The 22,367-nt window shown below is 41.7% G+C and overlaps 4 non-coding genes across 4 annotated transcripts; all 4 read left to right on the forward strand.

The window, feature by feature from the left end:
- The first annotated feature begins 3,778 nt into the window (after nt 1–3,778).
- Nucleotides 3,779–3,836, forward strand: LOC147683902 (U7 small nuclear RNA). Its single transcript, XR_015301947.1, has one exon. It is a non-coding gene; the product is annotated as a U7 small nuclear RNA (small nuclear RNA).
- Nucleotides 3,837–6,678: 2,842 nt separating this feature from the next.
- On the forward strand, nt 6,679–6,736 carry LOC147683903 (U7 small nuclear RNA). The gene has a single exon (XR_015301941.1). It is a non-coding gene; the product is annotated as a U7 small nuclear RNA (small nuclear RNA).
- A 2,843-nt stretch (nt 6,737–9,579) lies between these two features.
- LOC147683904 (U7 small nuclear RNA) lies at nt 9,580–9,637 on the forward strand. The gene has a single exon (XR_015301960.1). It is a non-coding gene; the product is annotated as a U7 small nuclear RNA (small nuclear RNA).
- A 3,530-nt stretch (nt 9,638–13,167) lies between these two features.
- Nucleotides 13,168–13,226, forward strand: LOC147683905 (U7 small nuclear RNA). The gene has a single exon (XR_015301950.1). It is a non-coding gene; the product is annotated as a U7 small nuclear RNA (small nuclear RNA).
- Nucleotides 13,227–22,367: the final 9,141 nt, after the last annotated feature.

The following is a 22,367-nucleotide window of genomic DNA, read 5'->3' on the forward strand; positions in this document are numbered from 1 at the left end:
TCAGTTAGCCACAGCTTGCTAATAGGGCGATATAATTATCGCCGCTTAGCGGCCAAAAACGGCCGCTAAATCGGTGATAATTGCCGATAGCCCCTCTTGGTAATAAGCCCCATAATTCTTCTTTTGTGAGTTAGCTAATTCTAGAGAACCAAACAAAATAAGTGAAATGTTTTCCAAATAACAAGGGCAGCCAGAAGCAAGAAATTAAGGTTACAAGGAACGAAAGCAAGTAACATATTCACACAAAGGGAGCACATGACACAGAGTGGCTCTTACAGAACAAATATATTTGAGTACAAGGCAGAGACTGAAATGCATAGGGCCACAGGAAATTGGAGATAGATATGTTTTTGAAGAGATTGCAGGATCCTTCTTCACAAAAGGGCTACAGAGCAGTTTATTACCATTTCTTCCTACAATTGTTGCTTGGTTGTACTCTCCTGACATCATCATTAGGTACTGTGACATTAAATGCACAAATGCCCGATCCATAACATAGCTCGTACTGTTTTCAAGGATTGATTTTTTCAAAATTCTTTTACTAATATGAAATAATAAGGTGAGCCAGTGCAACCACTGCTAGAAATTGCTAGAAGAGAGGATTTTCCATCTTCCTTGCCAGCAATAACATTGTACATCCTCTTCTACATAGTCTAGCTGTGAGGTGTGGCCTCTATCTATAAATTTGCATATGCAAGTCTTGTACATCATCATGATCTTCTATACTCTGATGGGCCTGAAGGAGGCAAATCTAATGCTTTTCTCAGATGCTCAGAATTCTAGATTATTTCTTCAGATCCCATCAGTATCAGTGTAGAGCCACCGTCACAATGATAGGAAATACTTTGATTAGGGTTACAAGCTTGTCAGATTTTTTGTTAGATACTTTTGCTCTTTAACAGTTTGTCATGTAGTTTTCTCTTAATTGGGAAACCCGTTTTATTTATTAAAAACAGATTTGTGTTGATTTTTGTCCCAAATGTTTGCAGTTTATATTTTTATAATGTGTTTTCTTGTTTTACTATAGTGTGGTATGTTAGTGTACATCTTGCTATTATTCTGCATGTAAGTTATTCTTTCTCACTTCATGGATCTTCTGTTTTGCAATTTAGTTGTTTATAATTAGCTAAAATATGAATTTAAAAAAATGAATGCAACTGTTATTAGGAGCAAGAGTCAACCAATTATGATAAGAAGTGAACTGAACAAAAGAAAGATTTTCTCGGAGGGAACTGGAGAGATGGGTTTATTGAATGATACAGAAGGAGTAAAGTGTGCATAAAGACAGAGACTGGTGTAAATGTGAACACAGGGAGTGCTAGAGAGGCATGTCTCCTTCCAAAGGAAAGTGGCAGAGTTGGATTACTGCCCTTTCCTCTTATTGGGTTTTGTTCTAACATAATCTAGGTGGGCTCTCCATTGGGAAACTGATTGTCTTGACCAATAGCAAGTTTTAATCCAGAGCTCTCATAGTTCTTAGGAATCGCTATGTTCACCTTCTTTGTCCTCCTATGAAATATTAATGTGTATAGGAGCACCTTTCACTGGAAGATTGGCCATCCAATATTACTTACCCGTAATATCTAATTGCTTGCTCTTCAAAGTAGTTTTCAAAAGGCGTGCCCTCTGTCTATAAAATAGCATATTGAATTCTGCAACCTCTGTGAGATCTTCCTAAAATCTGTTGACATGAAGCAATTAAATAATATTTTTTTGATTAGTCACTGTTCTACAATTGTTCTTCACACCCAGTTACAGATTGCAGCATCTATGTATTGCCACCATCACAATGATGAGAGATCCCTAGAATTGGATCACATGGTTGCGGTTGAATTAGTTAGTTACCACAGGTCTTTTTTTTATTTTGAAAGGCAGGTTTCTCTTAATGTAGTACTCCATTTTATTTGTAATTCATGATTATGTTTTTGTTACTCTTTTGAGAGTTATTGATATGCATTAGCTAAAAATATGAAATTAATGTTTTTTGAGTGTTCTTATGCATTCTTTCAATAGATGTAGGTGTGTTTCCTTATGTAAGTTTTTTTTCTTTTTTACTTGCGAATCTCTAGGATTCATAATTGTATATTTTTACAGAAACTCAAAAAAGAAAAATGGAATTTTTTTAACTAATTTTACCAGTGAGATTCAAGCAATTCACCTCAGAAATAAAGAGCCAAGTGCCCTATTCCCACAAATGAACTTAAAGTACAAGTAGTTAACTGAATCACAGTGTATAAAGTTGACAAAAATGCAGAGACTGAGGAAAAGGGGAACACGTGGACTGGAAAAGAGATACCTTTCTTACCTGAGTGCAGGTTCTTACCCAAAAAAATGCATAGCATAGCTTATTAGACATTTATGCATCTGTTTGTCCTTCAGGTTCCACTAAACCGAGGACCTATTTTAATCTGTTAATAAAAGTGTATGGGGCATATTACCAACAAGTAGCGATATTTATCGCTAAATAGCCTTAGCGTCGATTTTTTTATCTATGCCTATCGCTGGATATGTTAGCGGAGAAAGCATGCTATTAGCAACGTTTTTCTCCATTGTGCTAAAATATCCAGCGATAGCGGCGAAATGCGTGAATATCGCTGAGAATACAGCGATATTCACGCATTAGCAATGAAATGCTCTTAGCCATGTTATCCACCTCCCATTGAATAACATGGCTAAGAACTGGTCTGGGCAGGTGTTAGTATTTGGAGATATTCGCGCTTAGCGTGAATATTTCCAACGCTACGCATGCCTTGCTAATAGGCGATAGCGACGTTAGCGACTGCTTTCAGTCGCTAACTGGTTGGGTACGCCCACATTGCATGTCATCAGCGATAAACATCGCTGACATGCAAAGCGGGTCTCAAACCGTTCACTATCGCCTAAAAGCTGTTGCTAACATCAGTTAGCCACAGCTTGCTAATAGGGCGATATAATTATCGCCGCTTAGCGGCCAAAAACGGCCGCTAAATCGGTGATAATTGCCTATAGCCCCCTTTGGTAATATGCCCTATAATTCTTCTTTTGTGAGTTAGCTAATTCTAGAGAACCAAACAAAATAAGTGAAATGTTTTGCAAATAACAAGGGCAGCCAGAAGCAAGAAATTAAGGTTACAAGGGACGAAAGCAAGTAACATATTCACACAAAGGGAGCACATGACACAGAGTGGCTCTTACAGAACAAATATATTTGAGTACAAGGCAGAGACTGAAATGCATAGGGCCACAGGAAATTGGAGATAGATATGTTTTTGAAGATATTGCAGGATCCTTCTTCACAAAAGGGGTACAGAGCAGTTTATTACCACTTCTTCCTACAATTGTTGCTTGGGAGTACTCTCTTGACATCATCATTAGGTACTGTGACATTAAATGCACAATTGCCCAATCCATAACATAGCTCGCACTGTTTTCAAGGATTGATTTTTTCAAAATTCTTTTACTAATATGAAATAATAAGGTGAGCCAGTGCAACCACTGCTAGAAAGTGCTAGAAGAGAGGATTTACCATCTTCCTTGCCAGCAATAACATTGTACATCCTCTTCTACATAGTCTAGCTGTGAGGTGTGGCCTCTATCTATAAATTTGCATATGCAAGTCTTGTACATCATCATGATCTTCTATACTCTGATGAGCCTGATGGAGGCAAATCTAATGCTTTTCTCAGATGCTCAGAATTCTAGATTATTTCTTCAGATCCCATCAGTATCTGTGCAGAGCCACCGTCACAATGATAGGAAATACTTTGATTAGGGTTACAAGCTTGTCAGAATTTTTGTTAGATACTTTCGCTCTTTAACAATTTGTCAAGTAGGTTTCTCTTAACTGAGAAACCTGTTTTATTTGTTAAAAACAGATTTATTTGTGTTGATTTTTGTCCCAAATGTTTGCAGTTTATATTTTTATAATGTGTTTTCTTGTTTTACTATAGTGTGTTATGTTAGTGTAGGTCTTGCTGTTATTCTGCATGTAAGTTATTCTTTCTCACTTCATGGATCTTCTGTTTTGTAATTTAGTTGTTTATAATTAGCTAAAATATGAATAAAAAAAAAAATAATGCAACTGTTATTAGGAGCAAGAGTCAACCAACTATGATAAGAAGTGAACTGAACAAAAGAAAGATTTTCTCGAAGGGAACTGGAGAAATGGGTGTATTAAATGATACAGAAGGAGTAAAGTCTGCATAAAGACAAAGACTGGTGTAAATGTGAACACAGGGAGTGCTAGAGAGGCATGTCTCCTTCCAAAGGAAAGTGGCAGAGTTGGTTTACTGCCCTTTCCTCTTATTGGGTTTTGTTCTAACATAATCTAGGTGGGCTCTCCATTGGGAAACTGATTGTATTGACCAATAGCAAGTTTTAATCCAGAGCTCTCATAGTTCTTAGGAACCGCTATGTTCACCTTCTTGGTCCTCCTATGAAATATTAATGTGTATAGGAGCACCTTTCACTGGAAGAGAGGCCATCCAATATTACTTACCCGTAATATCTAATTGCTTGCTCTTCAAAGTAGTTTTCGAAAGGCGTGCCCTCTGTCTATAAAATAGCATATTGAAATCTGAACCCTCTGTGAGATCTTCATAAAATCTGTTGACATGAAGCAATTAAATAATATTTTTTTGATTAGTCACTGTTCTACAATTGTTCTTCACACCCAGTTACAAATTGCAGCATCTATGTTTGCCACCATCACAATGATGAGAGATCCCTAGAATTGGATCACATGGTTGCGTTTGAATTAGTTAGTTACCACAGGTCTTTTTTTATTTTGAAAGGCAGGTTTCTCTAATGTAGTACTCCATTTTATTTGTAATTCATGATTATGTTTTTGTTACTCTTTTGAGAGTTATTGATATGCATTAGCTAAAAATATGAAATTAATGTTTTTTGAGTGTCTTATGCATTCTTTCAATAGATGTAGGTGTGTTTCCTTATGTACGTTTTTTTCTTTTTTACTTGCGAATCTCTTGGATTCATAATTGTATATTTTTACAGAAACATAAAAAAGAAAAATTGAATTTTTTAAAAACTAATTTTACCAGTGAGATTCAAGCAATTCACCTCAGAAATAAAGAGCCAAGTGCCCTATTCCCACAAATGAATTTGAAGTACAAGTAGTTAACTGAATCACAGTGTATAAAGTTTACAAAAATGCAGAGACTGAGGAAAAGGGGAACACGTGGACTGGAAAAGAGAAACCTTTCTTACCTGATTGCAGGTTCTTACCCAAAAAAGTGCATAGCATAGTTTATTAGACATTTATGCATCTGTTTGTCCTTCAGGTTCCACTAAACCGAGGACCTATTTTAATCTGTTAATAAAAGTGTATGGGGCATATTACCAACAAGTAGCGATATTTATCGCTAAATAGCCTTAGCGTCGATTTTTATATATCTGCCTATCGCTGGATATGTTAGCGGAGAAAGCATGCTATTAGCAACGTTTTTCTCCATTGTGCTATAATATCCAGCGATAGCGGCGAAATGCGTGAATATCGCTGAGAATACAGCGATATTCACGCATTAGCAATGAAATGCTCTTAGCCATGTTATCCACCTCCCATTGGATATCATGGCTAAGAACTGGTCTGGGCAGGTGTTAGTATTTGGAGATATTCGCGCTTAGCGTGAATATTTCCAACGCTACGCATGCCTTGCTAATAGGGGATAGCGACGTTAGCGACTGCTTTCAGTCGCTAACTCGTTGGGTACGCCCACATTGCATGTCATCAGCGATAAACATCGCTGACATGCAAAGCGGGTCTCAAACCACTCACTATCGCCTAAAAGCTGTTGCTAACATCAGTTAGCCACAGCTTGCTAATAGGGCGATATAATTATCGCCGCTTAGCGGCCAAAAACGGCCACTAAATCGGTGATAATTGCCTATAGCCCCCCTTGGTAATATGCCCCATAATTCTTCTTTTGTGAGTTAGCTAATTCTAGAGAACTAAACAAAATAAGTGAAATGTTTTCCAAATAACAAGGGCAGCCAGAAGCAAGAAATTAAGGTTACAGGGGACGAAAGCAAGTAACATATTCACACAAAGGGAGCACATGACACAGAGTGGCTCTTACAGAACAAATATATTTGAGTACAAGGCAGAGACTGAAATGCATAGGGCCACAGGAAATTGGAGATAGATATGTTTTTGAAGAGATTGCAGGATCCTTCTTCACAAAAGGGGTACAGAGCAGTTTATTACCATTTCCTCCTACAATTGTTGCTTGGTTGTACTCTCTTGACATCATCATTAGGTACTGTGACATTAAATGCACAATTGCCCGATCCATAACATAGCTCGCACTGTTTTCAAGGATTGATTTTTTCAAAATTCTTTTACTAATATGAAGTAATAAGGTGAGCCAGTGCAACCACTGCTAGAAAGTGCTAGAAGAGAGGATTTTCCATCTTCCTTGCCAGCAATAACATTGTACATCCTCTTCTACATAGTCTAGCTGTGATGTGTGGCCTCTATCTATAAATGTGCATATGCAAGTCTTGTACATCATCATGATCTTCTATACTCTGATGGGCCTGAAGGAGGCAAATCTAATGCTTTTCTCAGATGCTCAGAATTCTAGATTATTTCTTCAGATCCCATCAGTATCAGTGTAGAGCCACCGTCACAATGATAGGAAATACTTTGATTAGGGTTACAAGCTTGTCAGATTTTTTGTTAGATACTTTCGCTCTTTAACAATTTGTCAAGTAGGTTTTTCTTAACTGAGAAACCCGTTTTATTTGTTAGAAACAGATTTATTTGTGTTGATTTTTGTCCCAAATGTTTGCAGTTTATTCTTTTATAATGTGTTTTCTTGTTTTACTATAGTGTGTTATGTTAGTGTGCATCTTGCTATTATTCAGCATGTAAGTTATTCTTTTTCACTTCATGGATCTTCTGTTTTGCAATTTAGTTGTTTATAATTAGCTAAAATATGAATTAAAAAAAATTAATGCAACTGTTATTAGGAGCAAGAGTCAACCAACTATGATAAGAAGTGAACTGAACAAAAGAAAGATTTTCTCGAAGGGAACTGGAGAGATGGGTTTATTAAATGATACAGAAGGAGTAAAGTCTGCATAAAGACAGAGACTGGTGTAAATGTGGACACAGGGAGTGCTAGAGAGGCATGTCTCCTTCCAAAGGAAAGTGGCAGAGTTGGATTACTGCCCTTTCCTCTTATTGGGTTTTGTTCTAACATAATCTAGGTGGGCTCTCCATTGGGAAACTGATTGTCTTGACCAATAGCAAGTTTTAACCCAGAGCTCTCATAGTTCTTAGGAATCGCTATGTTCACCTTCTTGGTCCTCTTATGAAATATTAATGTGTATAGGAGCACCTTTCACTGGAAGAGAGGCCATCCAATATTACTCACCCGTAATATCTAATGGCTTGCTCTTCAAAGTAGTTTTCGAAAGGCGTGCCCTCAGTCTATAAAATAGCATATTGAATTCTGCAACCTCTGTGAGATCTTCCTAAAATCTGTTGACATGAAGCAATTAAAACATATTTTTTAGATTAGTCACTGTTCTACAATTGTTCTTCACACCCAGTTACAGATTGCACCATCTATGTATTGCCACCATCACAATGATGAGAGATCCCCAGAATTGGATCACATGGTTGCGGTTGAATTAGTTAGTTACCACAGGTCTTTTTTTTATTTTGAAAGGCTGGATTCTCTTAATGTAGTACTCCATTTTATTTGTAATTCATGATTATGTTTTTGTTACTATTTTGAGAGTTATTGATATGCATTAGCTAAAAATATGAAATTAATGTTTTTTGAGTGTTCTTATGCATTCTTTCAATAGATGTAGGTGTGTTTCCTTATGTAATTTTTTTCTTTTTTACTTGCAAACCTCTTGGATTCATAATTGTATATTTTTACAGAAACTCAAAAAGAAAAATGGAAATTTTTTCAACTAATTTTACCAGTGAGATTCAAGCAATTCACCTCAGAAATAAAGAGCCAAGTGCCCTATTCCCACAAATGAACTTAAAGATACAAGTAGTTAACTGAATCACAGTGTATAAAGTTGACAAAAATGCAGAGACTGAGGAAAAGCGGAACACGTGGACTGGAAAAGAGATACCTTTCTTACCTGAGTGCAGGTTCTTACCCAAAAAAGTGCATAGCATAGTTTATTAGACATTTATGCATCTGTTTGTCCTTCAGGTTCCACTAAACCGAGGACCTATTTTAATCTGTTAATAAAAGTGTATGGGGCATATTACCAACAAGTAGCGATATTTATCGCTAAATAGCCTTAGCGTCGATTTTTTTATTGCTGCCTATCGCTGGATATGTTGGCGGAGAAAGCATGCTATTAGCAACGTTTTTCTCCATTGTGCTAAAATATCCAGCGATAGCGGCGAAATGCGTAAATATCGCTGAGAATACAGCGACATTCACGCATTATCAATAAAATGCTCTTAGCCATGTTATCCACCTCCCATTGGATAACGTGGCTAAGAACTGGTCTGGGCAGGTGTTAGTATTTGGAGATATTCGCGCTTAGCGTGAATATTTCCAATGCTACGCATGCCTTGCTAATAGGCGATAGCGACGTTAGCGACTGCCTTCAGTCGCTAACTGGTTGGGTACGCCCACATTGCATGTCATCAGCGATAAACATCGCTGACATGCAAAGCGGGTCTCAAACCGCTCGCTATCACCTAAAAGCTGTCGCTAACATCAGTTAGCCACAGCTTGCTAATAGGGCGATATAATAATCGCCGCTTAGCGGCCAAAAACGGCCGCTAAATCGGTCATAATTGCCTATATCCCCCCTTGGTAATATGCCCCATAATTCTTCTTTTGTGAGTTAGCTAATTCTAGAGAACCAAACAAAATAAGTGAAATGTTTTCCAAATAACAAGGGCAGCCAGAAGCAAGAAATTAAGGTTACAAGGGACGAAAGCAAGTAACATATTCACACAAAGGGAGCACATGACACAGAGTGGCTCTTACAGACCAAACATATTTGAGTACAAGGCAGAGACTGAAATGCATAGGGCCACAGGAAATTGGAGATAGATATGTTTTTGAAGAGATTGCAGGATCCTTCTTCACAAAAGGGGTACAGAGCAGTTTATTACAATTACTTCCTACAATTGTTGCTTCGTTGTACTCTCTTGACATCATCATTAGGTACTGTGACATTAAATGCACAATTGCCCGAACCATAACATAGCTCGCACTGTTTTCAAGGATTGATTTTTCCAAAATTCTTTTACTAATATGAAATATTAAGGTGAGCCAGTGCAACCACTGCTAGAAAGTGCTGGAAGAGAGGATTTTCCATCTTCCTTGCCAGCAATAACATTGTACATCCTCTTCTACATAGTCTAGCTGTGAGGTGTGGCCTCTATCTATAAGTTTGCATATGCAAGTCTTGTACGTCATCATGATCTTCTATACTCTGATGGGCCTGAAGGAGGCAAATCTAATGCTTTTCTCAGATGCTCAGAATTCTAGATTATTTCTTCAGATCCCATCAATATCAGTGTAGAGCCACCGTCACAATGATGGGAAATACTTTGATTAGGGTTACAAGCTTGTCAGATTTTTTGTTAGATACTTTCGCTCTTTAACAATTTGTCAAGTAGGTTTCTCTTAACTGAGAAACTGGTTTTATTTGTTAAAAACAGATTTATTTGTGTTGATTTTTGTCCCAAATGTTTGCAGTTTATATTTTTATAATGTGTTTTCTTGTTTTACTATAGTGTGTTATGTTAGTGTTCGTCTTGCTATTATACTGCATGTAAGTTATTCTTTCTCACTTCATGGATCTTCTGTTTTGCAATTTAGTTGTTTATAATTAGCTAAAATATGAATTTTAAAAAAGTAATGCAACTGTTATTAGGAGCAAGAGTCAACCAACTATGATAGGAAGAGAACTGAACAAAAGAAAGATTTTCTCGGAGGGAACTGGAGAGATGGGTTTATTAAATGATACAGAAGGAGTAAAGTCTGCATAAAGACAGAGACTGGTGTAAATGTGAACACAGGGAGTGCTAGAGAGGCATGTCTCCTTCCAAAGGAAAGTGGCAGAGTTGGATTACTGCCCTTTCCTCTTATTGGGTTTTGTTCTAACATAATCTAGGTGGGCTCTCCATTGGGAAACTGATTGTCTTGACCAATAGCAAGCTTTAATCCAGAGCTCTCATAGTTCTTAGGAATCGCTATGTTCACCTTCTTGGTCCTCCTATGAAATATTAATGTATATAGGAGCACCTTTCACTGGAAGAGAGGCCATCCAATATTACTTACCCGTAATATCTAATTGCTTGCTCTTCAAAGTAGTTTTCGAAAGGCGTGCCCTCTGTCTATAAAATAGCATATTGAATTCTGCAACCTCTGTGAGATCTTCCTAAAATCTGTTGACATGAAGCAATTAAATAATATTTTTTTGATTAGTCACTGTTCTACAATTGTTCTTCACACCCAGTTACAGATTGCAGCATCTATGTATTGCCACCATCACAATGATGAGAGATCCCTAGAATTGGATCACATGGTTGCAGTTGAATTTGTTAGTTACCACAGGTCTTTTTTTATTTTGAAAGGCAGGTTTCTCTTAATATAGTACTCCATTTTATTTGTAATTGATGATTATGTTTTTGTTACTCTTTTGAGAGTTATTGATATGCATTAGCTAAAAATATGAAATTAATATTTTTTGAGTGTTCTTATGCATTCTTTTAATAGATGTAGGTGTGTTTCCTTATGTCTTTTTTTTCTTTTTTACTTGCGAATCTCTTGGATTCATAATTGTATATTTTTACAGAAACTCAAAAAAGAAAAATGGAATTTTTTTTAACTAATTTTACCAGTGAGATTCAAGCAATTCACCTCAGAAATAAAGAGCCAACAGCCTGTTTCATCATTGGAACGTTTTGCGAGTCTGAAATAGCGATTCATAAGGAATCGCTATTCCAGACTCGCAAAACGGGATTCATGTAGGAATCGCAAAAAGGTTTGCGATTCCTACACAATCCTTATTTGCGATTAGCAAATTGCTAATCGCAAATAAGGAATAACTCCCCATTCATTCCTATGGGCCAAAAGGCCCATAGGAATGAATGGGGAGTATTCCTTATTTGCGATTAGCAATTTGCTAATCGAAAATAAGATAGCGATTGAAAGGGTGCCACGGGTGTCCAAAGGACACCCTGTAGCACCCCTTAAATGCTAATATGAACAGGGGTTGTGCACACACATGTCCAAAGGACATGTGTGTGTGCAACATGCAAATCAGAAAAATGCTTTTAAAAGCATTTTTCTGAGTTATCGCTATTTACCACGAGGTTTGACCTCGCGGTAAATAGCGGGCCGAAATTGCGATTTTGCAATTTTTAAATGGATGATGAATTGCATTTAAGGAATCTCAAATAGAGATTCCTTAAATGTAAACCATCGCAAATTTGCGAAAACGCAATTACCGATTTTTGCATTTGGGATGATGAATCCCAAATGCAAAAATCTCACTCGCAAAGGGCCAGATTCTCAGAATCTGGCCCTTTGCGAGCCGAATTCAGCTTCATGAATTAGGCTGTTAGTGCTCTATTCCCACAAATGAACTTAAAGTACAAGTAGTTAACTGAATCACAGTGTATAAAGTTGACAAAAATGCAGAGACTGAGGAAAAGGGGAACACGTGGACTGGAAAAGAGATACCTTTCTTACCTGAGTGCAGGTTCTTACCCAGAAAAGTGCATAGCATAGTTTATTAGACATTTATGCATCTGTTTGTCCTTCAGGTTCCACTAAACCGAGGACCTATTTTAATCTGTTAATAAAAGTGTATGGGGCATATTACCAACAAGTAGCGATATTTATCGCTAAATAGCCTTAGCGCCGATTTTTTTATCGCTGCCTAGCGCTGGATATGTTAGCGGAGAAAGCATGCTATTAGCAACGTTTTTCTCCATTGTGCTAAAATATCCAGCGATAGCGGCAAAATGAGTGAATATCGCTGAGAATACAGCGATATTCACGCATTAGCAATGAAATGCTCTTAGCCATGTTATCCACCTCCCATTGGATAACATGGCTAAGAACTGGTCTGGGCAGGTGTTAGTATTTGGAGATATTCGCGCTTAGCGTGAATATTTCCAACGCTACGCATGCCTTGCTAATAGGCGATAGCGACGTTAGCGACTGCTTTCAGTCGCTATCTGGTTGGGTACGCCCACATTGCATGTCATCAACGATAAACATCGCTGACATGCAAAGCGGGTCTCAAACTGCTCACTATCGCCTAAAAGCTGTTGCTAACATCAGTTAGCCACAGCTTGCTAATAGGGCGATATAATTATCGCCGCTTAGCGGCCAAAAACGGCCGCTAAATCGGTGATAATTGCCTATAGCCCCCCTTGGTAATAAGCCCCATAATTCTTCTTTTGTGAGTTAGCTAATTCTAGAGAACCAAACAAAATAAGTGAAATGTTTTCCAAATAACAAGGGCAGCCAGAAGCAAGAAATTAAGGTTACAAGGGACGAAAGCAAGTAACATATTCACACAAAGGGAGCACATGACACAGAGTGGCTCTTACAGAACAAATATATTTGAGTACAAGGCAGAGACTGGAATGCATAGGGCCACAGGAAATTGGAGATAGATATGTTTTTGAAGAGATTGCAGGATCCTTCTTCACAAAAGGGGTACAGAGCAGTTTATTACCATTTCTTCCTACAATTGTTGCTTGGTTGTACTCTCCTGACATCATCATTAGGTACTGTGACATTAAATGCACAAATGCCCGATCCATAACATAGCTCGTACTGTTTTCAAGGATTGATTTTTTCAAAATTCTTTTACTAATATGAAATAATAAGGTGAGCCAGTGCAACCACTGCTAGAAATTGCTAGAAGAGGGGATTTTCCATCTTCCTTGCCAGCAATAACATTGTACATCCTCTTCTACATAGTCTAGCTGTGAGGTGTGGCCTCTATCTATAAATTTGCATATGCAAGTCTTGTACATCATCATGATCTTCTATACTCTGATGGGCCTGAAGGAGGCAAATCTAATGCTTTTCTCAGATGCTCAGAATTCTAGATTATTTCTTCAGATCCCATCAGTATCAGTGTAGAGCCACCGTCACAATGATAGGAAATACTTTGATTAGGGTTACAAGCTTGTCAGATTTTTTTTTTTAGAATCTTTCGCTCTTTAACAATTTGTCATGTAGGTTTCTCTTAACTGAGAAACCCGTTTTATTTGTTAAAAACAGATTTATTTGTGTTGATTTTTGTCCCAAATGTTTGCAGTTTATATTTTTATAATGTGTTTTCTTGTTTTACTATAGTGTGTTATGTTAGTGTACATCTTGCTATAATTCTGCATGTAAGTTATATGGCTGAGATACCCGCTATCCCCTCTCAACACAATCCCCAAGGATGGGAAGACGGAAACGGTTCTGAAATTTTGGAAGGCGGGAGGGAGTTACCCTCCCGGCCGTATTTATTAAAATATGAAACAAAATTAAACGTTAAAATAACAGTTTCATATCATGTACAATTTCATTTACACATTACGATGTTCTTGGCTGACCTTAACACATCTCTAATACAAAGGTTCTCCTAGCCGATACTAAACATCCTGCAAATGCATCACTCAAAATTGAAATTGTACATCCTAACATTACGGGCCAACGGCAAGGTCGTAACCGGTGTCAGATCCCCAAAACCAGAACTCCCCCCTCACTTGTGAGGGGGGTCGCACAGAGGACTGTACCTCTGTGCCAACTTCCAATTTCCCTTGTCTTAGCGGGGGCCCCCTGTTAACTCGACGCCATCTTAGTGGTCGTCCGAGGACTCGTGTGAGGTGTCTAGAAGGTAGCGTAGACCCCCCTCCCACCCCACACAACTTACCACATCTGCCGTCGCAGATGTCCTGGCCCCGGGAAATTCCCAGGAGGGGCCCTAGCCCCTCCTCCCCAGGGAGGGGCCTATGGCCGCCTTCCCTTTCGGCGTCCCCATCCTTAGAGGGGACCGCCTCCCTGTTTGAGGGGCCAATGGCCGCCTCCCCCTGGGCGCTCCCATCCATAATGGGTGACGCCCCACCTCTAGGGATCTTCTAATTCCTGCTCACCGATCATGACCTTACCGCCACAGGCCGGATAGTTGACCGGCTATCCGGACCCCCACAAAAACTCCTACTTAAAGGTCATGGCTGCAAACTCTTTAACCAAGCTACGAGGTCTCCTATGAGTAAAGTATTCCCCACCCGGGACAAATGGACTCCATCCTCTAGATACATATGGTCCCCCCTGATACATCCATGCGGAATAGAATGCAATGTACTTGTACGGAACAATCTACCAAGTTTGTTATTCACCTTCTTCACTGAATGATTTACAGCAGACACAGAATTAGCCCCCCGCCACACCTTCCGTGGAATCATATGGGACCATGCAATCGTGCACCCCGGAACCCTTCTCGCCAACCAACTCACTGTGGATAGTATCAACTCGAGAAGTACTCGTCGACCAGTGGTCACCAAATCATTGCCCCCAAGATGCACTATGATTACAGATGGCGGTGACCTTGTCCGCCCTAACAAACCCTCCATAAAACTTTGGAACTGGTCAATACAGAGCCCGCCCCTTCCGTAGAAGGTCACCCTGTACCCGTATTCCCCAGCCATGTGAATCATGTCACCTGTTTTGAATACGTCTGCGGCACGCCTCACGTATGAGTGGCCCACGACCCACACCACTCTTTCCTCAGCCGGTGATCTTTGACCGCTGGTTCCCAGGTGTCGGGTCGACTGCACAGTCCGCCCCGCCTCGTAAGCTCGCAACACTGTAAACCAAACAAAACAAGAAGCGTGAGTGCATGACATAGGCTTCACAACATGTGCAACCGCACATACCTTTTATAACAATTTGAGGACCAACGCCCCAACTGTTTTACTTTTTCCACACTCAGACCCCTGGCTGTAGCCTCTGTAGCAGCCCCTATCCGGAAGGAATGGGTCCCAAATTCACACGGGTTCAAGCCCGCCGCTGCGATTGCCATCGTTAGCACCCGCTGGAACTGAAACCTAGTCAGTGGGGTGGCGTCGGCGTGCCTCAGCAAGCTTCCCCCCCATGATGCCGCCCTCTGCGCCAAATACTCCTCAACGCATGCTACCGGGCACATGGGAGATCCCGGAATCCGCTGAACCACCACGCTGTCCCCGGTCGCTTTCTGATCGGTCTTGGACCTGGCAAATGAGACTACCATTGTCTCCCCCTTAATTTGAATGTGCTCCCGGCACAGACCTCCCCCCGTATCCTGCTTGTTCCTCGCTACCAGCTCGCTTACCCGCATAGCCCCATGGAACGCTAATGCAAAAGCGGCCCGAAATAGCACTGTCTCTGATTGAGATGAACATGTCGCAGGGAGTACGGACAGTAACAGGGCCAACCTTTCCAAACCTATCGGGTGCCTCTCATCCACTCTGCAACCCTCACGGCGTTGCCACCCACGCAGCGCCTTCTGTACCAAGAAAGACGCCGTGGGGTCCTGTATGCCATGGGCCCGTGCCATGAAAGAAATGGCGGCCCGGTGCCTATTGGCCGTAGCCACTGATTTGCCTGCCTGATGTAATGATAACAAAAAGTTCAGGCCATACTCCTCTTGGCTCCAAAGCCCCCCCTAGCTGAACCCAAAAAGGACAAATAAGAACGGAACGCCCCTTCATAAGCCTTCCTTGTCCTGGGTGCTAGACTCTCTCCCACGAGGTCTTGTAGTCCGGGGCACCGAGAGACCAGAGAGCTTCGGGAAATGGTGCCACCACCGGGTCCGCTGAGGGCAGAAAAACCCAGAAGGCCTGCATACGGGAACGAGAAAGCGCATCAGCTGCCTGATTTAACACCCCTGGCACATGTCTCGCCCTAAAGTGGACGTTTAGTCTCATACACAGCAGGACAATTTCCTTCAACAGTCTCAAGATCCATTTGCAGCGTGCTGCCTGACTATTGATACACTCAACCACGGTCATATTGTCAGACCAGAACACCACAGAGCGATCACGAAACTCCTCAGGCCATGTTTTTAAGGCCACCAGAATAGGGAACAGTTCAGGAAACCCAATGTTACCTGTCAGCCCACTCTCGTGCCACCATGCCGGCCAGGTTCGTGCTGACCAATGATTACCCAAGATGGCGCCAAAGCCCACACTCCCTGCCGAGTCAGTCCACAACCCCAGCTCCACGGAGGAGACCGCTGGTTTGTTCCACACGACACGACCGTTGAAATCCGCCAGGAATGCCAACCATATGCGCATGTCCTGGCGGACCTCTGCCGAGAGCCTTGTGCGGTGGTGCCCTTCCTTAAGGCCGACCATGGCTTGAGCAATAGAGCGGGAAAAGGGGCGAGCCATCGGTATCACTTTAAGGGCAAAATTCAGCTGACCCACAGCCTGCTGCAACTGATGCAAATTTACCTTCGTCTCGCTAATACATGTTTCAAGCGATGCCTTAAATTTCGTTACCTTTTCCTTAGGCAAACGGAAGCACCCCTCTTCGGAGTCGAGCTCTATTCCAAGAAACTCGAGCGAAGTTGCCGGGCCCACCGTCTTACCTGGTGCCAATGGCACGCCAAAGTGAGTCATGAGATCACAAAATTCATTCAAAGCTTGTGCACAATTCTATGTCCCCGGCTGCCCCCAGAAATAGAAAGTCATCAAGATAATGCATAACATGTGTAAACCCTGTTGTTCTTGTGAACGCCCATTGCAAAAAACTACTGAATTTTTCAAAATACGCACAAGAGATGGAGCAACCCATTGGCATACATTTATCCATGTAATAGCGGCCCTGAAACATGAAACCAAGGAGACGCTGATCGTCAGGGTGTACCGGGAGCAACCGGAAAGCCGACTCAATGTCTGATTTGGCCATCAGCGCTCCGGGCCCCAGGCGATTCAACATGGCGACAGCCTCATCAAAAGATGCGTACCGCACCGAACAAACTCCCGGATCAATCGCATCGTTCACCGAAAGACCCCTTGGAGCTGACAAATTGTGTATCAACCTGAATTCCCCTGGGTCCTTTTTGGGGACCACTCCCAGAGGCGAACAAACAAAATTAGCAACTGGCGGCATGTCAAATGGTCCAGCAACCCGACCTCGGGTCACCTCTTTCCCAATCTTTGCTTGTACCACCGCCGTATTCTGCAGAACCGACAGTTGGTTCCTACATTGTGCTTTACCCTGAAAATCCCCCGCCGGGATGCGGAAACCATACGAAAAACCATCTCGCAACACCCCAGCGGAGACATGATCCGGATATTCGTTCAGCCAGGTAATCAGTGCCATGGTATCAATCGGGGTAGGGAGAGGCGCCCCTCGGACTATTTCAGACCTGTTTGGCGCCCCCTCTACTTGCCGTATCACCAGTTTTGGCTCTGCACATGGACTCGGGGTGCGAGGACTGCCCGCACCCTGCACATTCATGCCTAAACCTGCAAGATCCCTGCGGCCTAGTACATTTGCCTCTGTTAAAGCTCCAGCAGACCCCTTTTTTTCCTGAGTTGCCATTATTCCTCGTGTGCTGATCATTGCTTGGTCCCGCCCGAAAGGGCGCCCCAGACGAATGGCGGGAAGACTCAACCATGTTTCCCCCCAAAGATGGCAGCTTCGCCGTGCCTGACTTCTCCATTTTTTGCCAGGAAATGGAGTCGAAACAATCCCACGGCAGGGATGAGTCGTGCTCCTTGGACTTACGAAATATGCTATCGTAACAAAACCATTGATTGCCACCATACGTTTCATAAAATTCCATGATACGTGTCTGATACACGGCTAATTCCACCAATAATTCAGGCCTACGTTCCCCCATAATTGCAGTGAACATTCCAAATGCTCTGCCCCAATTGCTTATCGATTCATCCACTCTGAAACCGGCCATCTTGGCGCGCCATACACTAGGATGCAGAAACTCTTTTTGATTTTTTACATGCTCAATCTCATAGTGATCGGTCAACAAGGAAAACATGTTCAAATATTTATCAGCCCATATCCTTTCTTTTACCTCAATCGGGATATGCTGAACAACTTTTTCCCTCCTTGAAGGTACCGATCCCTCCCCCGCAATCGGCAATGGCTGCTTACCTGAACCGGCCACTGTGACCGTAGTTCCTGCCGAACCAACGCCCGATACTGGTTGTTCCACGGGAGCCTGCGGGGAAACAAAAGGACACGGTGCCTTCGCAGCATCTTTCGATTGCCGCAACTGCTTCATTATCGCCCTGGCTTCATCAGCCGTGGCCCCCTCGTTCTCTTTGCCTAACCATGCCGCCAACTGGGCAGCCAGCTCAGGAGGCATATCCTCCCCGTTCACAGGAGTGACTACCACAGGGATCGGTTGCCCCACGTTCGGGACCGGAGTCGGGGCCTCGATCGGGGTGACCGGGTGCGTAGGGGGTGTGTAGGGAACCGAGGCCTCACCACCCGACGCTCCCCTCTTGGCCCTTCTACCTCTCCCGTTAGGGACCACTCCCGGCAATGCTGGTCCAATGACTCTCTTAGGTCCCCCCGCACCATTCATTATCGCCATCTGCTTTTTCATATCTGCCATGTCCTTCATCAGCATACGAAGCATCTGATCGGTCCCGACCCTCTTTCCGACCTTCTTGCTAGGCATCGTCCACGTATACTCCTCAAGGTCCTAGGCCAGGAAGCTCCGAACTCGCTGAAAGAAGGAACACAAGATTAAATCCTCAAAAATGGCTCTTCGTTCCGTCTCGAGCTCACGTGCAACGGGGAGGTGCAGCTTCAGAGCACAGGAACAAGAGGGTGCTTCCTTGGCTTGTCGCTCCTTTTATCCTTCTTCGGGCGGGCGTGGACCCACCTCCAATCCGCCTCCAGGGCGTGGCTAGCGGTGTTGGTGTCTAGGACAACCCCCTCTTGGGCGGGAAAAGGCGCGCCCCGGCTACGCCGCTTCGGGCATACCAGCCGAGACTCGCCTCCCGCCCAAAATGGCTTCCCGGGGGGATCGGGGTACTCCACCATACGTTCGGGGGGACCGAGTGGTCGCCCCTTTCCATTCTTTCTCACTTCATGGATCTTCTGTTTTGCAATTTACAGCCTGATTCATCATTCTCCCTTTTTGCGAGCCCCTAATAGCGATTCATAGCGAATCGCTATTAAGGACTCGCAAAACGGGATTCATGTAGAAATTGCATAAAGAAATGCGATTCCTACATATTCCTTATTTGCGATTAGCAAATTGCTAATCGCAAATAAGGAATAACTCGCCATTCATTCCTATGGGCCAAAAGGCCCATAGGAATGAATGGGGAGTATTCCTTATTTGCGATTAGCAATTTGCTAATCGCAAATAGGATAGCGATTTGAAGGGTGCCAGGGGTGTCCAAAGGACACCCTGTAGCACCCCTCAAATGAAATTTTTATACAGGTGTTGCACACACACATGTCCAAAGGACATGTGTGTGTGTGTGTAACATGCAACTCAGAAAAATGCATTTAAATGCATTTTTCTGAGTTTTCGCAATTTACCACGAGGTCTGACCTCTCAGTAAATTGCGGCCAGAAATTGCGAATTCGCAAAAAAAAATGGATGATGAATTGCATTTAAGGAATCTCAAATAGAGATTCCTTAAATGTAATTCCTTGCAAAATTGCGAGATCGCAATTTGCGATTTTTGCATTTGGGATGCTGAATCCCAAATGCAAAAATCGCACTCGCAAAGGGCCAGATTCTCAGAATCTGGCCCTTTGCGAGCGCAATTTTGTTTGATGAATCGGGCGGTTAGTTGTTTATAATTAGCTAAAATATGAATTTTTTAAAAATGAATGCAACTGTTATTAGGAGCAAGAGTCAACCAACTATGATAAGAAGTGAACTGAACAAAAGAAAGATTTTCTCGGAGGGAACTGGAGAGATGGGTTTATTAAATGATACAGAAGGAATAAAGTCTGCATAAAGACAGAGACTGGTGTAAATGTGAACACAGGGAGTGCTAGAGAGGCATGTCTCCTTCCAAAGGAAAGTGGCAGAGTTGGATTACTGCCCTTTCCTCTTATTGGGTTTTGTTCTAACATAATCTAGGTGGGCTCTCCATTGGGAAACTGATTGTCTTGACCAATAGCAAGTTTTAATCCAGAGCTCTCATAGTTCTTAGGAATCGCTATGGTAACCTTCTTGGTCCTCCTATGAAATATTAATGTGTATAGGAGCACCTTTCACTGGAAGAGAGGCCATCCAATATTACTTACCCCTAATATCTAATTGCTTGCTCTTCAAAGTAGTTTTCGAAAGGCGTGCCCTCTGTCTATAAAATAGCACATTGAATTCTGCAACCTCTGTGAGATCTTCCTAAAATCTGTTGACATGAAGCAATTAAATAATGTTTTTTTGATTAGTCACTGTTCTACAATTGTTTTTCACACCCAGTTACGGATTGAAGCATCTATGTATTGCCACCATCACAATGATGAGAGATCCCTAGAATTGGATCACATGGTTGAGGTTGAATTAGTTAGTTACCACAGGTCTTTTTTTATTTTGAAAGGCAGGTTTCTCTTAATGTAGTACTCCATTTTATTTGTAATTCATGATTATGTTTTTGTTACTCTTTTGAGAGTTATTGATATGCATTAGCTTAAAATATGAAATTAATGTTTTTTGAGTGTTCTTATGCATTCTTTCAATAGATGTAGGTGTGTTTCCTTATGTATTTTTTTTTCTTTTTTACTTGCAAATCTCTTGGATTCATAATTGTATATATTTTTACAGAAACTCAAAAAGAAAAATGGGAATTTTTTTAACTAATTTTACCAGTGAGATTCAAGCAATTCACCTCAGAAATAAAGAGCCAAGTGCCCTATTCCCACAAATGAACTTAAAGATACAAGTAGTTAACTGAATCACAGTGTATAAAGTTGACAAACATGCAGAGACTGAGGAAAAGGAGAGCACGTGGACTGGAAAAGAGATACCTTTCTTACCTGAGTGCAGGTTCTTACCCCAAAAAGTGCATAGCATAGTTTATTAGACATTTATACATCTGTTTGTGCTTCAGGTTCCACTAAACCGAGGACCTATTTTGATCTGTTAATAAAAGTGTATGGGGCATATTACCAACAAGTAGCGATATTTATCGCTAAATAGGCTTAGCGTCGATTTTTTTATCGCTGCCTATCGCTGGATATGTTAGCGGAGAAAGCATGCTATTAGCAACGTTTTTCTCAATTGTGCTAAAATATCCAGCGATAGCGGCGAAATGCGTGAATATCGCTGAGAATACAGCGATATTCACGCATTAGCAATGAAATGCTCTTAGCCATGTTATCCACCTTCCATTGGATAACATGGCTAAGAACTGGTCTGGGCAGGTGTTAGTATTTGGAGATATTCGCGCTTAGCATGAATATTTCCAACGCTACGCATGCCTTGCTAATAGGCGATAGCGACGTTAGCGACTGCTTTCAGTCGCTAACTGATTGAGTACGCCCAAATTGCATGTCATCAGTGATAAATGAACCAAGAATGTGACTTAACAGAGGGATGATATAGGATTTCAGAAAGCGCACTGTGTGTAAAGAGGGTGGTACTATTGAATTAAGGATAGGTGGGTTGTAATATGATTTTTTTTTTGGTTGGTGGGGGGAGATTATGGTACCTGAGCACTTCAATAGATTTTTGAAAATAACTCGAATATTAAAGTGAACCACACTAAGTTAAAAAGTTTTGCATAATGTTAAAAACGGCATATTTTGGTACTGATGGTTTTTCCTGAATTGGTTGATTTGCAGTGACCCCCGACGAAGGGCTGGTGACACAGCCCGAAATGCATTGGGTTTGTAATAAAGAAATGCTGCTCCGAACTATTGGTTGTATTTGGATCATATTTTCGAAGAAGTCCTGATGGGCATACGTAAATACGAGAAGTCTCCAAAATGCATTTTGTTACGTATGTGGATATGCAAAAGAAAAAAAGAATACCTTGAAAAACCACGGATTAAATTAGTAAAAATTTTGAGCAAAGAGAAATGATGATTAGTTGGTTGGATCTTGTATCCAGTTATGCAGTGCGTCTGGGAGTGGAGCGTGGAACCCGCGCTCCCCACTTCAATGTACATCACAAACATGAACATCTATTATGTGAAGTGGCAATACTGTGCTCAACTCTCCCTAGGAATGGCAATCAAACTATGCATGCTTATGCAAGGACATTTGCTGAGACAAGCTCATTCCTTCCTGGAAGTTGAGTCTGGTGGTGATGGGGTCCTTGGTGAGGGTAAGGATGAGCTGGGTATCATCGGCATAGGAGAATATGCTGAGCCTGTGCTGTCTGTCAATGGCGGTGTGGGGGGCCATGTAGATGTTAAAGAGCATGTGTC

Source organism: Lissotriton vulgaris, chromosome 11, assembly GCF_964263255.1.
Source record: "Lissotriton vulgaris chromosome 11, aLisVul1.2, whole genome shotgun sequence".
In the NCBI taxonomy this organism is placed as follows: Eukaryota; Metazoa; Chordata; class Amphibia; order Caudata; family Salamandridae; genus Lissotriton; species Lissotriton vulgaris.